Source organism: Mustelus asterias, chromosome 5 (genome assembly GCF_964213995.1).
Source record: "Mustelus asterias chromosome 5, sMusAst1.hap1.1, whole genome shotgun sequence".
NCBI lineage: Eukaryota > Metazoa > Chordata > Chondrichthyes > Carcharhiniformes > Triakidae > Mustelus > Mustelus asterias.
Genome location: NC_135805.1, coordinates 8,513,439 through 8,532,741, shown reverse-complemented (window position 1 = coordinate 8,532,741; position 19,303 = coordinate 8,513,439). Strand labels below are relative to the sequence as shown.

Genomic DNA, 19,303 nt, shown 5'->3' with positions numbered 1-19,303 from the left:
TTTGTTTATGACTGATCGTCACATTCAATATTCTGATCCCCCCTTCCTCCCATATCGCTTGATCCCTTCAGCACCGAGAGCTATATCTAATTTCTTCTTGAAATCAGACAGTGGGTTGGCCTCAGCTACTTTCTGTGGAACTGAATTCCACACATTCCCAAATCTCTGGGTGAAGCAATTTCCACTCACCTCAGTTCGAAAGGTTTACCCTTAATGGGGAGGCAATGGCCTAGTGGTATTATCACTAGACTATTAATCCAGAAACTCAACTAATGTCCTGGGGACCTGGGTTTGAATCCCGCCATGGCAGATGGTGGAATTTGAATTCAATAAAGAGATCTGGAATTAAGGATCTACTGACGACCGTGAAACCCTTGTTGATTGTCGGAAAACCCATCTGGTTCACTAATACACACTCTTGAGTGTACATCTTACAGAGAAGGAGGGGCTGGAAGCGCATCAAGGTAGATAAATCTCTGGGACCTGATGAAGGTGGTGAACTTGCAGCATGGGTTGGTACCTGGGACTTCAATGTTGTGACCATCTCAGGGACATGGATAGAGCAGGGACAGGAATGGTTGTTGCAGGTTCCGGGGCTTAGATGTTTCAGTAAGGGCAGGGCAGATGGTAAAAGAGGGGGAGGTGTGGCATTGTTAGTCAAGGACAGTATTATGGTGGCAGAAAGGACGTTTGATGAGGACTCATCTTCTGAGGTAGTATGGGCTGAGGTTAGAAACAGGATAGGAGAGGTCACCCTGTTGGGAGTTTTCTATAGGCCTCTGAAAAGTTCTGGAGATGCAGAGGAAAGGATTGCAAAGATGATTCTGGATAGGAGCGAATGTAACAGGGTAGTTGTTATGGGGGACTTTAACTTGACAAATATTGACTGGAAAAGCTATAGTTCGAGTATTTTAGAGGGGTCAGTTTTTGTCCAATGTCTGCAGGAGGGTTTCCTGACACAGTAGGTAGATAGGCCAACAAGACGCGAGGCCACATTGGATTTGGTACTGGGTAATGAACCAGACCAGGTGTTAGATTTGGAGGTAGGTGAACACTTTGGTGATAGTGACCACAATTCAATTACGTTTACTTCAGCGATGGAAAGGGATAGGTATATACCGAAGGGCAAGAGTTATAGCTGGGGGAAAGGAAATTATGATGCGATTAGGCGAGATTTAGGATGCATAGGTTTGGGAAGGAAACTGCAGGGAATGGGCACAATTGAAATGTGGAGCTTGTTCAAGGAATGAGCTGCCGGATAAAGTGGTAAATGCGGGGTCACTTTTAACATTTAAGAAAAACTTGGACGGGTTCATGGATGAGAGGGGTGTGGAGGGATATGGTCCAAGTGCAGGTCAGTGGGACTAAGCATAAAATGGTTCGGCACAGACAAGAAGGGCCAAAAGGCCTGTTTCTGAGCTATAATTTTCTATGGTTCTATGGTTCTAACAGCTACTGCGTGTCCTAGATAAGTCTGTACTTGTCAGGCAGGGAGGAAGTGGTCAAGCGAGGGAACCGTGGTTTACAAAAGAAGTTGAATCTCTTGTGAAGATGTAAAGATGAGACGTGAGGCTCAGTTAGGGCGCTTGAGAATTACAAGTTAGCCAGGAAGGACCTAAAGAGAGAGTTAAGAAGAGCCAGGAGGGGACATGAGAAGTCTTTGGCAGGTAGGATCAAGGAAAACCCTAAAGCTTTCTATAGGTATGTCAGGAATAAAAGAATGACTAGGGTAAGATTAGGGCCAGTCAAGGACAGTAGTGGGAAGTTGTGCGTGGAGTCTGAAGAGATAGGAGAGGCGCTAAATGAATATTTTTCGTCAGTATTCACGCAAGAAAAAGACAATGTTGTTGAGGAGAATACTGAGATACAGGCGATTGGACTAGATGGGATTGAGGTTCATAAGGAGGAGGTGTTAGCAATTCTGGAAAGTGTGAAAATAGGTAAGTCCCCTGGGCCAGATGGGATTTATCCTAGGATTCTCTGGGAGGCTAGGGAGGAGATTGCAGAGCCTTTGGCTTTGATCATTATGTCGTCACTGTCTACAGGAATAGTGCCAGAAGACTGGAGGATAGCAGATGTTGTCCCCTTGTTCAAGAAGGGGAGTAGAGACAACCCTGGTAATTATAGACCAGTGAGCCTTACTTCTGTTGTGGGCAAAGTTTTGGAAAGCATTATAAGAGATAGGATTTATAATCATCTAGAAAGGAATCATTTGATTAGGGATAGTCAGCACGGTTTTGTGAAAGGTAGGACGTGCCTCACAAACCTTATTGAGTTCTTTGAGAAGGTGACCAAAGAGGTGGATGAGGGTAAAGCAGTTGATGTGGTGTATATGGATTTCAGTAAAGCATTTGATAAGGTTCCCCACGGTAAGCTATTGCAGAAAATACGGAGGCATGGGATTGAGGGTGATTTAGCGGTTTGGATCAGGAATTGGCGAGCTGTCAGAAGACAGAGGGTGGTGGTTGATGGGAAATGTTCATCCTGGAGTTCAGTTACTAGTGGTGTACCGCAAGGATCTGTTTTGGGGCCACTGCTGTTTGTCATTTTTATAAATGACCTGGATGAGGGTGTAGAAGGATGAGTTCGTAAATTTGCGGATGACACTAAAGTCGGTGGAGTTGTGGACAGTGCGGAAGCTTGTTGCAAGTTACAGAGGGACAGAGCTGGGCTGAGAGGTGGCGAATGGAGTTTAATGCGGAAAAGTGTGAGGTGATTCACTTTGGAAGGAGTAACAGGATTACAGAGTACTGGGCTAATGGTAAGATACTTGGTAGTGTGGATGAGCAGAGAGATCTCGATGTCCATGTGCATAGATCCCTGGACGTTGGCACCCAGGTTGATAGGGTTGTTAAGAAAGCGTACGGAGTGTTAGCTTTTATTAGAACATAGAACATAGAACATAGAAAGCCACAGCACAAACAGGCCCTTCGGCCCACAAGTTGCGCCGATCACATCCCCACCTCTAGGCCTATCTATAGCCCTCAATCCCATTAAATCCCATGTACTCATCCAGAAGTCTCTTAAAAGACCCCAACGAGTTTGCCTCCACCACCACCGACGTCAGCCGATTCCACTCACCCACCACCCTCTGAGTGAAAAACTTACCCCTGACATCTCCTCTGTACCTACCCCCCAGCACCTTAAACCTGTGTCCTCTCGTAGCAACCATTTCAGCCCTTGGAAATAGCCTCTGAGAGTCTACCCTATCCAGACCTCTCAACATCTTGTAAACCTCTATCAGGTCACCTCTCATCCTTCGGCTCTCCAGGGAGAAGAGACCAAGCTCCCTCAACCTATCCTCATAAGGCATGCCCCCCAATCCAGGCAACATCTTTGTAAATCTCCTCTGCACCCTTTCAATGGCTTCAACATCTTTCCTGTAATGAGGTGACCAGAACTGCGCGCAGTACTCCAAGTGGGGTCTAACCAGGGTCCTATAAAGCTGCAGCATTATCTCCCGACTCCTAAACTCAATCCCTCGATTAATGAAGGCCAGTACGCCGTACGCCTTCTTGACCGCATCCTCCACCTGCGAGGCCGATTTAAGGGTCCTATGGACCCGGACCCCAAGGTCCTTCTGATCCTCTACACTGCTAAGAATGGTACCCTTCATATTATACTGCTGCTTCATCCCATTGGATCTGCCAAAATGGATCACCACACACTTATCCGGGTTGAAGTCCATCTGCCACTTCTCCGCCCAGTCTTGCATTCTATCTATGTCTCGCTGCAACTTCTGACATCCCTCCAAACTATCCACAACACCACCTACCTTGGTGTCGTCAGCAAACTTACCAACCCATCCCTCCACTTCCTCATCCAGGTCATTTATGAAAATGACAAACAGCAAGGGTCCCAGAACAGATCCCTGGGGCACTCCACTGGTCACTGACCTCCATGCAGAGAAAGACCCCTCCACAGCCACTCTCTGCCTTCTGCAGGCAAGCCAGTTCTGGATCCACAAGGCAACAGCCCCTTGGATCCCATGCCCTCTCACTTTCTCAAGAAGTCTTGCATGGGGGACCTTATCGAACGCCTTGCTGAAGTCCATATAGACCACATCCACCGCTCTTCCTTCGTCAATGTGTTTGGTCACATTTTCAAAGAACTCAACCAGGCTCGTAAGGCACGACCTGCCCTTGAGGGATTGAATTTCAGAGCCAGGAGGTCATGTTGCAGCTGTACAAAACTCTGGTGCGGCCGCACTTGGAGTATTGCGTACAGTTCTGGTCGCCGCATTATAGGAAGGATGTGGAAGCATTGGAAAGGGTGCAGAGGAGATTTACCAGGATGTTGCCTGGTACGGTGGGAAGGTCTTATGAGGAAAGGCTGAGGGACTTGAGGTTGTTTTCGTTGGAGAGAAGAAGGTTAAGAGGTGACTTAATAGTGGCATACAAGATGATCAGAGGATTAGATAGGGTGGATAGTGAGAGCCTTTTTCCTCGGATGGTGATAGCTCGCACGAGGGGACATAGCTTTAAATTGAGGGGTGATAGATTTAGGACAGATGTCAGAGGTAGGTTCTTCACTCAGAGAGTAGTAAGGGTTGGAATGCCCTGCCTGCAGCAGTAGTGGACTCGCCAACATTAAGGGCATTTAAATGGTCATTGGATAAACATATGGATGATATTGGAATAGTGTGGGTTTGATGGGCTTTAGATTTGTTTCACTGGTCAGCGCAACATTGAGGGCCGAAGGGCCTGTACTGCACTGTAATGTTCTATGTTCTGTGTTCTCAGTGTATCCCAGGATGTTGTGGGAGACTAGGGAGGAAATTGTGGGTCGCCTAGCAGAGATATTTGAATCATCGAGAGCCATATGTGAAGTGCCTGAAGATTGGAGGGTGGCAAATGTTATGCCTTTGTTTAAGAAGTGCTGCAGGGAAAACCTGGGAACTACAGGCCGGTGAGCCTAATATCTATAGTGGGTACGTTGTGAGAAGGTATTCTGAGAGATAGGATCTACAGGCATTTAGAGAAGCAAGGACTGATCAGGGACAATCAGCATGGCTTTGTGAGTGGAAAATCATGTCTCACAAATTTGATTGAGTTTTTTGAAGGGGAAACCAAGAAGGTATATGAGGGCAGTGCAGCTAATGTTGTCTACATGGACTTTAGCAAGGCCTTTGACAAGGTACTGCATGTTAAGTTGTTGTATAAGGTTAAGTCTCATGGGATGAGAGTGATGGGGCCAAATGGATACAAAATTGGCTTGATGACAGAAGACAGAGGATGGTTGTAGAAGGTTGTTTTTCAAACTGGAGGCCTGTGACCACCAGTGTGCCTCAGGGATCGGTGCTGCGTCCACTATTATCTATCATTTATATTAATGATTTGGATGAGAGTTTAGGAGGCATGGTTAGTAAGTTTGCAGATGACACCAAGATTGGTGGCATAGTGGACAGTGAAGAAAGTTATTTAGGATTGCAACGGGATCTTGATCAATTGGGCCAGTGGGCTGATGAATGGCAGATGGAGTTTAATTTAGATAAATGCAAGGTGATGCATTTTGGTAGATTGAACCAGGGCAGGACTTACTCAGTTAATGGTAGGGTGTTGGGAAGAGTTACATAACAAAGAAATCTAGAGGTACAGGTTTATAGCTCCTTGAAAATGGAGTTACAAGTGGACAGAGTGGTGAAGAAGGCATTTGGCATGCTTGGTTTCATTGGTCAGAACATTAAATACAGGAGTTGGGATGTCTTGTTGAAGTTGTACAAGACATTGGTAAGGCCACACTTGGAACACTGTTCTGGTAATCCTATTATAGAAAGGATATTATTAAACAAGAAAGAGTGCAGAAAAGGTTTACTAGGATGCTACCAGGTTTTGATGATTTGAGTTATAAAGAGTGACTGGATAGACTGGGATTTTTTCCCCTGCAGCGTAGAAGGCTTATGGATGATCTTATAGAGGTCTATAAAAGAATGAGGGGCATAGATCAGCTAGATAGTCAACATATTTCCCCAAAGGTAGGGTAGTCTAAAACTAGAGGGCATAGGTTTAAGCAGAGAGAGGAGAGATACAAAAGGGTCCAGAAGGGCAATTTGTTCACACAGAGAGTGGTGAGTGTCTCGAACAAGCTGCCAGAGATAGTAGTAGAGGTGGGTACAATTTTGTCTTTTAAAATGCATTTAGACAGTCACATGGGTAAGATGGGTGGAGAGGGATATGGGCCAAAAGCGGGCAATTGGGACTAGCTTAGCGGTTGAAAGAAAAGAGCAGCATGGACAAGTTGGGCCAAAGGGCATGTTTCCATGCTGTAAACATCGATGACTCTTTGACTAATATCTTTCAGGGAAGGGAATCCTTACCTGGTTTGGCCTACATGGGACTCCAGAGCCACAGCAATGTGGTTGACTCTCAACTGCCCTCAGAAATGGCCTAACGAGGCACTTAGTTGTATCACCACCACCTTCTCAAAGGCAACTAGGGGTGAGCAAATTCATAAAATAAATCCTCAAATTATGACCCCTTTTTCTGGACTTCCCCACCACTGGGAACTTTCTTTTTGAATCTACTCTGTCTAAGCCTGTGAGTATTTTATAAGTTTCTATGAGAACTCCTCTCATTCTTCTAAACTCCAGTGAATATAATCTTAACCGACTTTGTCTTTCCTCATATGACAGACCTGCCATCCCAGGAATCAGCCTGGTAAACCTTTGCTTTACTCCCTCTATAGTAAGGACATCCTTCCTCAGATAAGAACAACAAAACTACTCCAGATGTGGCCTTGCCAACGCCCTATACAATTTCCGCAAAACATCCCTATACCTATACTCAAATCCTCTCACTATTAAGGCCAATGTACTATTTGGCTTTTCTATTGCCTGCTGTACCTGTGCTTACTTTCAACAATTGATGCACGAGGACCCTTCACTTTCCACCTCTCTCAATTTACACCCATTTGGGTAATAATCTGTCATCCTATTGTTGCTACCAAAATGGATAACCTCACATTTATCCACATTATACTGCATCTGCCGTGCACATGCCCACACACTCAGCCTGTCCAAATTATGCTGAAGCATCTCTGCTTCCTCCTCATGGCTCACCCTCCCATCCAACTTCGTATTTGCAAACTTGGAGATAATACATTGAGTTCCCTCTTCCAAATCATTAATATATAATGTGACCAGTTGGAGTCTGAGCACAGATCCCTGCGGAACCCCATTAGTCACTGACTGCCAATCAGAAAAAGACCCATTTTTGCCAACTCTTTGCTTCCTATCTGCTAACCAGCTTTCTACCCATCTCAAGATATTACCTGCAATCCCATGTGCTTCAACTTTACATTGTAGTCTGTTATGTGAGACCTTGTCAAAAGCCTTCTGAAAGTCTAGATAAACCATATCCACTGGTTCTCCTCGGTCAACTCTACTAGTTACAACCTCAAAGAATGCCAATAGATTCATCCAGCACGATACCCCTTTTGTAAATCCATGCTGACTTAGTCTGATTACATCACTACCTTCCAAATGCTGAGTTATTGAGGATGGACTCTAGCATCTTCCCCAGTACTGAAGTTAGGCTCAATGGTTCCCTGATTTCTCTTGACCTCCCTTTTTGAATAGCGGGCTTACATTAGCTACTATCCAATCTTTAGAAACCAGTGCAGGGTCCAAAGAATTTTGGAAAATAATCACCAATGGATCTACTATTTCCAGGGGATGAAGATTATCAAGAGTATGAATTCTATGATTCTATGATCAAGACCGGGATATTTATCCACCTTCCTCCTCTAAATTTCTCTACCAATACTGATTTCTTTCAGCTCCCCACGAAAACATGTTTTATGAAGCAAAATACGAAATTAATTCCTCGGACTTTCTTTGTTCTCTATTATGAATTCTCCAGTTTCTGACTGGAACAGGCCTACATTCGTTTTTGTTAATCTTTTTCTCTTTACATAGAAAACATAGAAGATAGGAGCAGGGGGAGGCCATTTGGCCCTTCGAGCCTGCTCCGCCATTCATTACGATCATGGCTGATCGTCCAACTCAATCGCCTAATCCTGCTTTTTCCCCATAACCTTTGATCCCATTCATCCCAAATGCTATATTGAGCAGCCTCTTGGATACATTCAATGTTTTGGCATCAACTACTTCCTGTGATAATGCATTCCACAGGCTCACTACTCTTTGGGTGAAGAAACGTCTCCTCACCTCTGTCCTAAATGGTCTACCCTGAATCCTCAGACTGTGACCTCTGGTCCTGGACTCCCCACCATCGGGGACATTCTCCCTGCATCTACCCTGTCTAGTCCTGTTAGAATTTTATAAGTCTCTATGAGATCGCCCCTCATTCATCTGAACTACAGCAAAAATAATCCTAACCTAGTCAATCTCTCCTCATATATCAGTCCCGCCATCCCCGGAATCAGCCTGGTAAACCTTCGCTGCATTCCCTCGAAAGCAAGAACATCTTTCCTCAGAAAAGGAGACCAAAACTGCATACAATACTCTAGGTGTGGTCTCACCAAGGCCCTGTATAATTGCAACAACACAGCCCTGCTTCTGTACTTGAAACCTCTCGCAATGAAGGCCAACATACCATTTGCCTTCTTTACTGCCTGCTGCAATTTTAGCAACTGGTGCACAAGGACAACCAGGTCCCGCTGCACACTCCCCTCTCCCAATTTATAGCCATTCAGGTAGCAATCTGCCTTCTTGTTTTTGCTTGCAAAGTGAATAACCTCACATTTATCCAAAGTATACTGCATCTGCCATTGATTTGTCCACTCACCCAACCTGTCCAGATCATTCTGAAGAATCTCTGCATCCACATCACAGTTCACCCTCCCACCCAACTTGATACCATCTGCAAACTTTGAGATGTTACATTTTGTTCCCTCATCCAAATCATTCATATATATTGTGAATAGCTGGGATCCCAGTACCTATCCCTGTGGCACCCCACTAGTTATTGCCTGCCAATTTCAAAAGGACCCATTAATTCCTACTCTTTGTTTCCTCTCTGCCAACTAGTTTTCTATCCATCTCAATACACCACCACCAATCCCATGTGCTTTAACCTTGCATGATAATCTCTTGTGTGGAACTTTGTCAAAGACTTTCTGAAAGTCCAAATATATCACATCAACTGGCTCCCCCTTGTCAACTCTACTAGTTACATCTTCAAAGAATTCCAGTAGATTTGCCAAACATGATTTCTCCTTCATAAATCCGTGCTGACTCTGTCTGATCCTGCTGCTGCTTTCTAAATGCTCCGCTATGAAGTCCATGATCATGGATTCGAGAATTTTCTCCACTACCGATGTTAAGCTTAGTGAACAAAGAACAATACAGCACAGGGACAGGCCCTTCGGCCCTCCAAGCCTGCGCCGCTCATGTGCCCACTAGACCATTCTTTTGTATCCCTCTATTCCCAGTCCGTTCATGTGGTTATCTAGATAAGTCTTAGACGATCCCAGTGTGTCCACCTCAATCACCTTGCTTGGCAGTGCATTTCAGGCCCCCACCACCCTCTGTGTAAAATACGTCCCCCTGACATCTGTGTTGAATCTTGCCCCCCTCACCTTGAACCTGTGACCCCTTGTGTTCGTCACCTCCGACCTGGGAAAAAGCTTCCCACTGTTCACCCTATCTATGCCCTTCATAATTTTATACACCTCTATTAGGTCGCCCCTCATCCTCCATCTTTCCAGGGAGAACAACCCCAGTTTACCCAATCTCTCCTCATAGCTAAGACCCTCCATACCAGGCAACATCCTGGTATACCTTCTCTGTACTCTCTCCAAAGCCTCCGCGTTCTTCTGGTAGTGTGGCGACCAGAACTGGACGCAGTATTCCAAATGTGGCCTAACCATCGTTCTATACAGCTGCAACATCATATGCCAACTTTTATATTCTATGCCCCGTCCAATAAAGGCAAGCATGCCATATGCCTTCTTCACCACCCTCTCCACCTGTGCTGCCACCTTTAAGGATCCGTGGACTTGTACACCCAGGTCCCTCTGTGTGTCTATACTCCTGATGGTTCTGCCATTTATTGTATAGCTCCCCCTTACATTAGATCTACCGAAATGCATCACTTCCCATTTATCTGGATTAAATTCCATCTGTCATTTCTCCGCCCAATGTTCCAGCCTATCTATATCCTGCTGTATTCTCTGACAATGTTCATCACTATCCGCAACTCCAGCAATCTTCATGTCGTCCGCAAACTTACTGATCACACCTGCTACATCTTCCTCCAAATCATTTATATATATCACAAACAGCAGAGGTCCCAGTACAGAGCCCTGCGGAACACTACTAGTCACAGACCTCCAACCTGAAAAAGACCCCTCCACTGCTACCCTCTGTCTTCTATGGCTAAGCCAGTTCTCCACCCATCTAGCTAGCTCACCTTTTATCCTGTGAGATTTAACCTTTTGCACCAGCCTGCCGTGAGGGACCTTGTCAAACGCTTTACTAAAATCCATATAGTGGTCTATACTGACAGAATCAAGTAGAAGGTGAAAGCATTGCTCAGTTTGTGGTGACCTTAAAAAGGCCTGCACAAGATTGTGAGTTTGGTGAGCCATTAGAATATACTCTTCAAAATCATCTTGGTTTGTGGTTTCCAAAATGAGACTAAACCAAAGAAAATTGCTTACTGGATATGCTTTGACTTTAAAGACAGCAGTAGAAACCACAGTGTAATGGAATTGGCTGTTAAAGAGGCTTCACAATTTTGTACCTTGAATGAAAGTCCACCAGTTGCGAACAGCAATAAACATGTCGTAGATGCCCCAAAATGGACCGTCCAGCAATAGAATACTGGAGCAAATCAATGCAGGAATTGTAGCAAAATGGATCACATTACAAAAGTGTGTTGGGCTAGACTAGCTTCCCTTGAGAAGAATATTTAGAAGAAGAATCTAGGTACCTTCAAGAAGAACAAGTTGGGGGGACATATCTGTGAAGTGTTCACCAGAAAGTAACTCCGATTCTAACCTTGAGCTATGTGATACCGACTTGTGTGACTTTGCACTGGTGGAGCATGGGTGAGCACTGTGATGTTTCTTCCTGAGACCTGGAATTTTTAATGCTGCTGCAGGGGCTCAGATAGCTGCTGGGCTAGCTGGCTGGAGTCTGCTGGTGCCTAAAAAGTACAAAGGGCAGTTTTAGCAGATGAGCTGAAGCTAATTCAGACTGCATTGCACTCAGTATCAATTTCAGGATTCAGTGAAGTGATGGGGCTGAGAGCTGTACAAGGTTATTGTGAGAGGCTAAAATCAGTGAGATTAGCAGCAGCCTTCTCAAACCAACTGATGGTGATGATTGCTGCCGCCTCTGCCTAGGTTTGGGTTCAATCACATTTGTTGTGCGCACATTTAGACAAAAAAAGAGACGTGATCAGAAAGGATTGAGCACTAGTTGGGAAGATAGATATCCTTGTGTGTGGTGAGCCCTCCCCAGAAGGGACAAACATTGGAGTTTGAGTGAAAAGAGAGATGGGATTTTGGTTTTGAGAAAGTTTTGTTGAGAGAGTGTTGATATATGTTTCCCACCACTGAAAATGTGAGATCCATGAAGAGAGCAGCCATTTGAGTACATGATGCCTTTCTGAGAGTTTGTTAGTGGAAGGAGCTGAGAGAGGACTTAGCATGGCAGAGTGGATGAGATTATTCATCCAGTTCCTGTGCTGGATAGTTCTTTGTGGGCGGTGGCAGGTGCACTGGCCTCCTGGGCAACGGCCTCTCAGACCAGACAAATGAGGTTTCTGTGCTTTTTGAAGCATCCTAAGGGCACAGCACATGCTGGGGGCCTGGGATTTCTGAATAGGGAGGGTTCTGCATCTGAAAGCTGGTGCTGCCTTCTTCTTGATTCTACTTTGTTTTTGCTACTGGGTTCCAAACATCCTGCATGGTCTGGTGAAGACAGGTGGACTGGAAAATGCGATATGAGTGTACTGGACTGGTGTTTAATTATTGCAATGGGACCTTGAAACTCACAAGCTAACAATGGGCAAACGAACCAGCTGCTGGCTGCCAGGTGATTCGGAGGGGAACTCAGCTGTACATCATCGATGATGTTCCAAGTGCAGAATCTGGTGGGGGCCACCATTCTGGCCATTGCAGTCAGTCCCAAAATGGGAGAATTCTGCCCAATGTTTCTTCTTCCTCAATAGTTCTGTGGTTGCCACACTTAAAGATTATGCAGATTCAACAGAACTTCTCTTGGTCTCTGTTGGCTGAGAACCATCTCAAATGTGTCTCTCAGAGTAATTCCTGGAAATTTTGCACAAAATGACTGTTCTCCATTGGACTTTATATAATTCAAGACTCAAAATAGTTAGTATCCTAAATTGTCGCATGTATATGCAAATTAAGAGCCACTTGGCCTCTCAAAACTGCTCTGTCATTCAATAAAATCATGGCTGATCTGTTTGTGCCCTCAACTTCACATCCCAGCTACCTCCAATAATCTTTGACTCCTTTGTTAATCAGAACCTATCTACCTCTGCCTGAAAAATATTCATTGACCCTGCCTCAACCATTATTCAGGGAAGAAAATTTTAAAGAATCATGACCCTCAGAGAGAAAACAAAATCTTCTCTTCTCCATCTTAAATGACAGTCGTTTTTTTTAAACTGAGTCCACTAGTTCTAGATTATGTCACCTCCTGCTTCCAGATGAAAAATTGATTTGCCCTGGTTTGGTATTGGCTCCATCCATTGGCCTAAATCTTCCAGTCCCGCCCACTGTGGGCATTGTTGCAGGGCGGGACAGGTAATTTGACAGACCAGTGAAAGGTCTGTTGATTTGGGCAAAGCTTTCTGGTTCGAGGACAGGCAGGACCAGAAAATTCCACCCATTATAAGAAAATGCACAGCACAGGAACAGGCCCTCCGGCCCCCCGAGCCTGTGTCAGCCCTCTAAGCCTACCCTTTAGCTTAGGTAATTAACCATTTAGAAATCTCAGTCATTAACTTGAATGGTTCCCATTTTTCCAGATTTGGGTAGCTGGAAAGGACAATTTACACCTCCAGGAAAGCCATTGTCAATATTTTTCTGTTTACAATTGTGGAAATGTGCATAAAATTTCAAATGTCGGGAACAGTGATCATAATTCCATAACTTGTAAGGTGCTTGTGGATAAGGACAAGAGGGGTCCTCGGGCAAAGGTGTTAAATTGGGGGAAGACGAACTACATTAGGCAGGATCTGTAGATTGGGGGAGACTGTTTGAGAGTAAATCAACAGACGACATGTGGGAGTCTTTCAAATATCAGTTGATTGGAATTCAGGACTGGCATGTACCTACGAGGATGAAGGATAAGTGTGGCAAGTATTGGGAACCCTCGATAACGAGGGATATTATGAGCCTTGTCAAAAAGAAAAAGGAAGCATTCATAAGGTCTATCAAAAAGGAGGAGGTTTTGGGCATCTTAAAAAGCATTAAAGTAGATAAGTCCTCAGGGCCTGATGAGAAGGAGGCAAGGGAGGAAATTGCTGAGGCCTTGACAGAAATCTTTGTATCCTCATTGGCTACAGATGAAGTTCCAGAGGACTGGAGGATAGCCAACGTTGTTCCATTGTTTAAGAAGGGCAGCAGGGATAATCCAGGAAATTACAGGCCAGTGAGCCTGACATCAGTGGTAGGGAAATTATTGGAAAAGATTCTTAGGGATAGGATTTACTCACATTTGGAAACAAATGAACTTATTAGTGATAGACAGCATGGTTTTATGAAGGGAAGGTCGTGCCTCACAAACTGGATCATGTTTTTCGAGGAAGTGATGAAGATGATAGATGAGGGAAAGGAGTGGATGGTGTAGACATGGACTTCAGTAAAGTCTTTGACAAGGTATCTCATGGTAGACAGGTACGAAAGGTGAAGTCACACGGGATCAGAGGAGAGATGGCAAGATGGATACAGAACTGGCTTGGCCATAGAACACCGCTCGACAATCACCAGGCAGGAGTGTTCTCTTCCTGTTCGGGAACACTTCAGCAGTCACGGGCATTCGGCCTCTGATCTTCGGGTAAACGTTCTTCAAGGTGGCCTTCATGACACACGACAACGCAGAGTCGCTGAGCAGAGACTGATAGTCAAGTTCCGCACACATGAGGACGGCCTCAACCGGGATCTTGGGTTCATGTTACACTATCTGTAACCCCCAAAATCTCACTAACTGTCCTGTCTGGAGACAATACACATCTCTTTAACCTGTGCTTAACGCTCTCTCCACTCTCATTGTCTGTACCTTTAAGACTTGATTACCTGTAAAGACTCACATTCCAACCATTATTTTGTAAATTGAGTTTGTGTCTTTATATGCCCTGTTTGTGAACAGAACTCCCACTTACCTGACGAAGGGGCAGCGCTCCGAAAGCTAGTGGCTTTTGTGACCAAATAAACCTGTTGGACTTTAACCTGGTATTGTCAGACTTCTTACTGTGTTGGCCATAGAAGACAGGGGGTAGCAGTAGGGGGCTTTTCTGAATAGAAGGCTGTGACTAGCTGTGTTCCACAGGGATCAGTTTTGGGACCTTTGTTGTTCGTAGTATGTATAAATGATTTGGAGGAAAATGTAGCTGGTTTGATTAGTAAGTTCGCAGACGACACAAAAATTGGTGGAGTTGCGGATCGTGAAGAGGATTGTCAGAGGATACAGCAAGATATAAACCGGTTGGAGACTTGGGTGGAGAAATGGCAAATGGAGTTTAATCCAGACAAGTGTGAGATAATGCATTTTGGAAGGTCCAATGCATGTAAGAATTATACAGTAAATGGTAGAACCCTTAGGAGTATTGACAGGCAGAATTCATACGGCATGCTTGCTTTCATCAGTCGGGGCATTGAGTCTAAAAATTGGCAGGCCAGGCTGCAGCTGTACAGAACCTTAGTGAGGCATCATTTAGAATATTGTGTCCAATTCTGGTCACCACACTATCAGAAGAATATGGATGCTTTGGAGAGAGTACAGAAGAGGTTTACCAGGGTGTTGCCTGGTCTGTAGGTTATTACCTATGAGGAGAGGTTGAATAAACTCAGTTTGTTCTCACTGGAATGACGGAGGTTGAGGGGTGACCTGATAGATGTCTACAAGATTATGAGTGGCATGGACAGAGTGGATAGTCAGATGCTCTTTCCTAGGGTAGAAAAGTCAAGGACTAGGGGACGTAGGTTTAAGGTGTGTGGGGAAAAGTTTAGAGGAGATGTGTGAGGCAATTTCTTGACACAGAGGGTGGTGAATGTCTGGAACGCGCTGCTTGAGGAGGTGGAGGGAGCAGGTACGATAGCATCATCGTGAATGTAGCCCAATCCATCACGCAAACCAGCCTTCCATCCATTGACTCTGTCTATACTTCCCGCTGTCTTGGCAAAGCAGCCGGCATAATTAAGGACCCCACGCACCCCTTACTGTCTCTCTTCCACCTTCTTCCTTCGAGAAAAATATACAAAAGTCTGAGGTCACGTACCAACCGACTCAAGAACAGCTTCTTCCCTGCTGCCATCAGACTTTTGAATGGACTTACCTTGCATTAATTTCATCTTTCTCTACACCCTAGCTATGACTGTAACACTACATTCTGCACTCTCATTTCCTTCTCTATGAACGGTATGTTTTATCTGTATAGCGTGAAGAAACAATACTCTTCACTGTATGATAATACATGTGACAATAATAAATCAAATCAAATCTAATCATTTAAGGGACAACTAGACGAATATATGAATAGGATGGGAATGGAAGGATACAGACTCCGTAAGTGCACATGGTTTTAGTTTAGGCAGGCATCATAATCCGCGCAGGTTTGGAGGGCCAAAGGGCCTGTTCCTGTGTTGTACTTTTCTTTGTTCTTTGTCTTCACATATCTGGGTGTGTCCATTTGCAAATCACTTGGAGCTTTTTAGAAGCAAGAAAAATGTTGCAGTTGGAAAGGTCGGTGATTTTTAGCAGCCATATTAAGGCTCCTTGTGTCCATTTCAAAAAGAAATTAGCCTTCTAAAAATATATAGAGAATGTCACAATGACACCTTTGTTACAGGACTAACTTTCTGACTCTTCATATATTTAGTTATTTACAATGAGAACTTTTTTTTTGATTCCATGGAATGTGGGTGTCACAGGTGAGGCCAATATTTATTACCATCCCTAATTTCCTTTCAGTAGGTGGCGGTGAACCACCTTCTTGATCCAATGCAATTCACAGGTATACCCACAGTGTGGTTAGAACATAGAACATAGAACAGTACAGCACAGTACAGGCCCTTCGGCCCACGATGTTGTGCCGAACCTTTTCCGAAACCAAGATCAAGCCATCCCACTCCCTATCATTCTAGTGTACTCCATGTGCCTATCCAATAACCGCTTGAAAGTTCCCAAAGTGTCCGACTCCACTATCACAGCAGGCAGTCCATTCCACACCCCAACCACTCTCTGAGTAAAGAACCTACCTCGTACATCCCTCCTATATCTTCCACCACGAACCTTATAGTTATGCCTCCTAGTAACAGCTACATCCACCCGAGGAAATAGTCTCTGAACGTCCACTCTATCTATCCCCCTCATCATCTTATAAACCTCTATTAAGTTGCCTCTCAACCTCCTCCGCTCTAAAGAGAAAAGCCCGAGCTCCCTCAACCTTTGCTCATAAGACCTACCCTCCAAACCAGGCAGCATCCTGGTCAATCTCCTTTGCACTCTTTCCAGTGCTTCCACATCCTTCTTATAGTGAGGTGACCAGAACTGCACACAATATTCCAAATGTGGTCTCACCAAGGTCCTGTACAGTTGCAGCATAACCCCACGGCTCTTAAACTCACTCCCCCTGTTAATAAACGCTAACACACTATAGGCCTTCTTCACGGCTCTATCCACTTGAGTGGCAACCTTCAGAGATCTGTGGATATGAACTCCAAGATCTCTCTGTTCCTCCACATTCCTCAGAACCCTACCTTTGACCCTGTAATCCGCATTCAAATTTGTCCGACCAAAATGAATCACCTCGCACTTATCAGGGTTAAACTCCATCTGCCATTTTTCAGCCTAGCTCTGCATCCTATCTATGTCTCTTTTCAGCCTACAACAGCGCTCCACCTCATCCACTACTCCAACAATCTTGATGTCATCTGCAAATTTACTGATCCACCCTTCAGCCCCTTCCTCCAAGTCATTTATAAAAATCACAAATAGCAGAGGACCCAGCACTGATCCTTGTGGTACACCGCTGGTAATTGGTCTCCAGTCTGAAAATTTTCCATCCACCACCACCCTCTGTCTTCTATGAGATAGCCAGTTACTTATCCAATCAGCCAAATTTCCCTCTATCCCACACCTCCTTACTTTCTTCATGAGCCGACCATGGGGGACCTTATTGAACGCCTTACTAAAATCCATGTATATGACATCAACTGCTCTACCTTCATTGACACACTAAGTTACCTCCTCAAAAAATTCAATCAAATTTGTGAGGCAAGACTTACCCTTCACGAATCCATGTTGACTATCCCGGATTAAGCTGCATCTTTCTAAATGGTCGTAAATCTTATCCCTCAGGATCTTTTCCATTAACTTGCCGACCACCGAAGTAAGACTAACCGGCCTATAATTACCAGGGTCATTCCTATTTCCTTTCTTGAACAGAGGAACAACATTCGCTACTCTCCAGTCCTCTGGCACTATCCCCGTGGACAGTCTTAAAGACACTCAATGACCTGGCTTCCACAGCCTTCTGCAGCAAAGAGTTCTACAGATTCACCACTCTTTGGCTGAGGAAATACTTCCTCATCTCTGTTTTAAAGGATCATCCCTTTAGCCTGAGGTTGTGCCCTCTGGTTCTAGTTTTCCCTACTAGTGGAAACCTCTCCACGTCCACTCTATCCAGGTCTCACAGTATCCTGTAAGTTTCAATAAGATCCCCCCTCATCCTTCTAAACTCCAACAAGTACAGACCCAGAGTCCTCAACCGCTCCTCATACGACAAGCTCTTCATTCCAGGGATCATTCTTGTGAACCTCCTCTGGACCCTTTGCAAGGCCAGCACATCCTACCTTAGATATGCGGCCCAAAACTGCTCACAATACTCCAAATGGGGTCTGATCACAGCCTTATACAGCCTCAGGAGTACATCCCTGCTCTTGTATTCCAGCCCTCGCGACATGAGATTGAATAGGTTGGGACTTTATTCCCTGGAGCGTAGAAGATTGAGGGGAGATTTGATAGAGGTGTATAAGATTTTGATGGGTATAGATAGAGTGAATGCAAGCAGGCTTTTTCCACTGAGGCTAGGGGAGAAAAAAACCAGAGGGCATGGGTTAAGGGTGAAAGGAGAAAAGTTTAAAGGGAATATTAGGGGGGGCTTCTTCACGCAGAGAGTGGTGGGAGTGTGGAATGAGCTGCCGGATAAAGTGGTATATGCGGGGTCACTTTTAACATTTAAGAAAAACTTGGACGGGTTCATGGATGAGAGGGGTGTGGAGGGATATGGTCCAAGTGCAGGTCAGTGGGACTAGGCATAAAATGGTTCGGCACAGACAAGAAGGGCCAAAAGGCCTGTTTCTGAGCTGTAATTTTCTATGGTTCTATGGTTCTATGAATGCTAACATTGCATTTGCCTTCCTCACTGCTGACTGAACCTGCACATTAACGTTAAGAGAATCTTGAACAATGACTCCCAAGTCCCTTTGTGTTTCTGATTTCCTGAGCATTTTCCCAACAAGAAAGTTGATCTTTCTTTACACCCTAGCTATGACTGTAATACTACATTTTGCACTCTCTCATGTCCTTCTCTATGAATGGTATGCTTTGTCTGTATAGCATGCAAGAAACAACACTTTTCACTGTATACTAATACATGTGACAATAATAAATTAAATCAAATCAAATCAAACTTGGAGGGGAACTTGGTGGTGGTGTTTCCATGCATAGAACCATAGAACATTACAGCGCAGAAACAGGCCTTTTGGCCCTTCTTGGCTATGCCGAACCATTTTTCTGCCTAATCCCACTGACCTGCACCTGGACCATATCCCTCCACACCCCTCTCATCCATGCACCTGTCCAGGTTTTTCTTAAATGTTAAAAGTGAGCCCGCATTCACCACTTTATCTGGCAGCTCATTCCACACTCCCACCACTCTCTGTGTGAAGAAACCCCCCTAATATTCCCTTTAAACTTTTCCCTCTTCACCCTTAACCCATGTCCTCTAGTTTTTTTCTCCCCTAGCCTCAGTCGAAAAAGCCTGCTTGCATTCATCATAATTTTATATACCTCTATCAAATCTCCCCTCATTCTTCTCCCCTCATGTTTCTTGCATGCTATACAGACAAAGCATACCATTCA

General features: G+C 44.7%; 1 protein-coding gene across 1 annotated transcript in view; it reads right to left on the bottom strand.

The window, feature by feature from the left end:
* Window positions 1-19,303, bottom strand: part of LOC144493945 (dynein axonemal heavy chain 8-like) — a 1,745,965-nt gene that overhangs the window by 1,480,594 nt on the left and 246,068 nt on the right. The gene's annotated exons all lie outside the window — the stretch shown is intronic.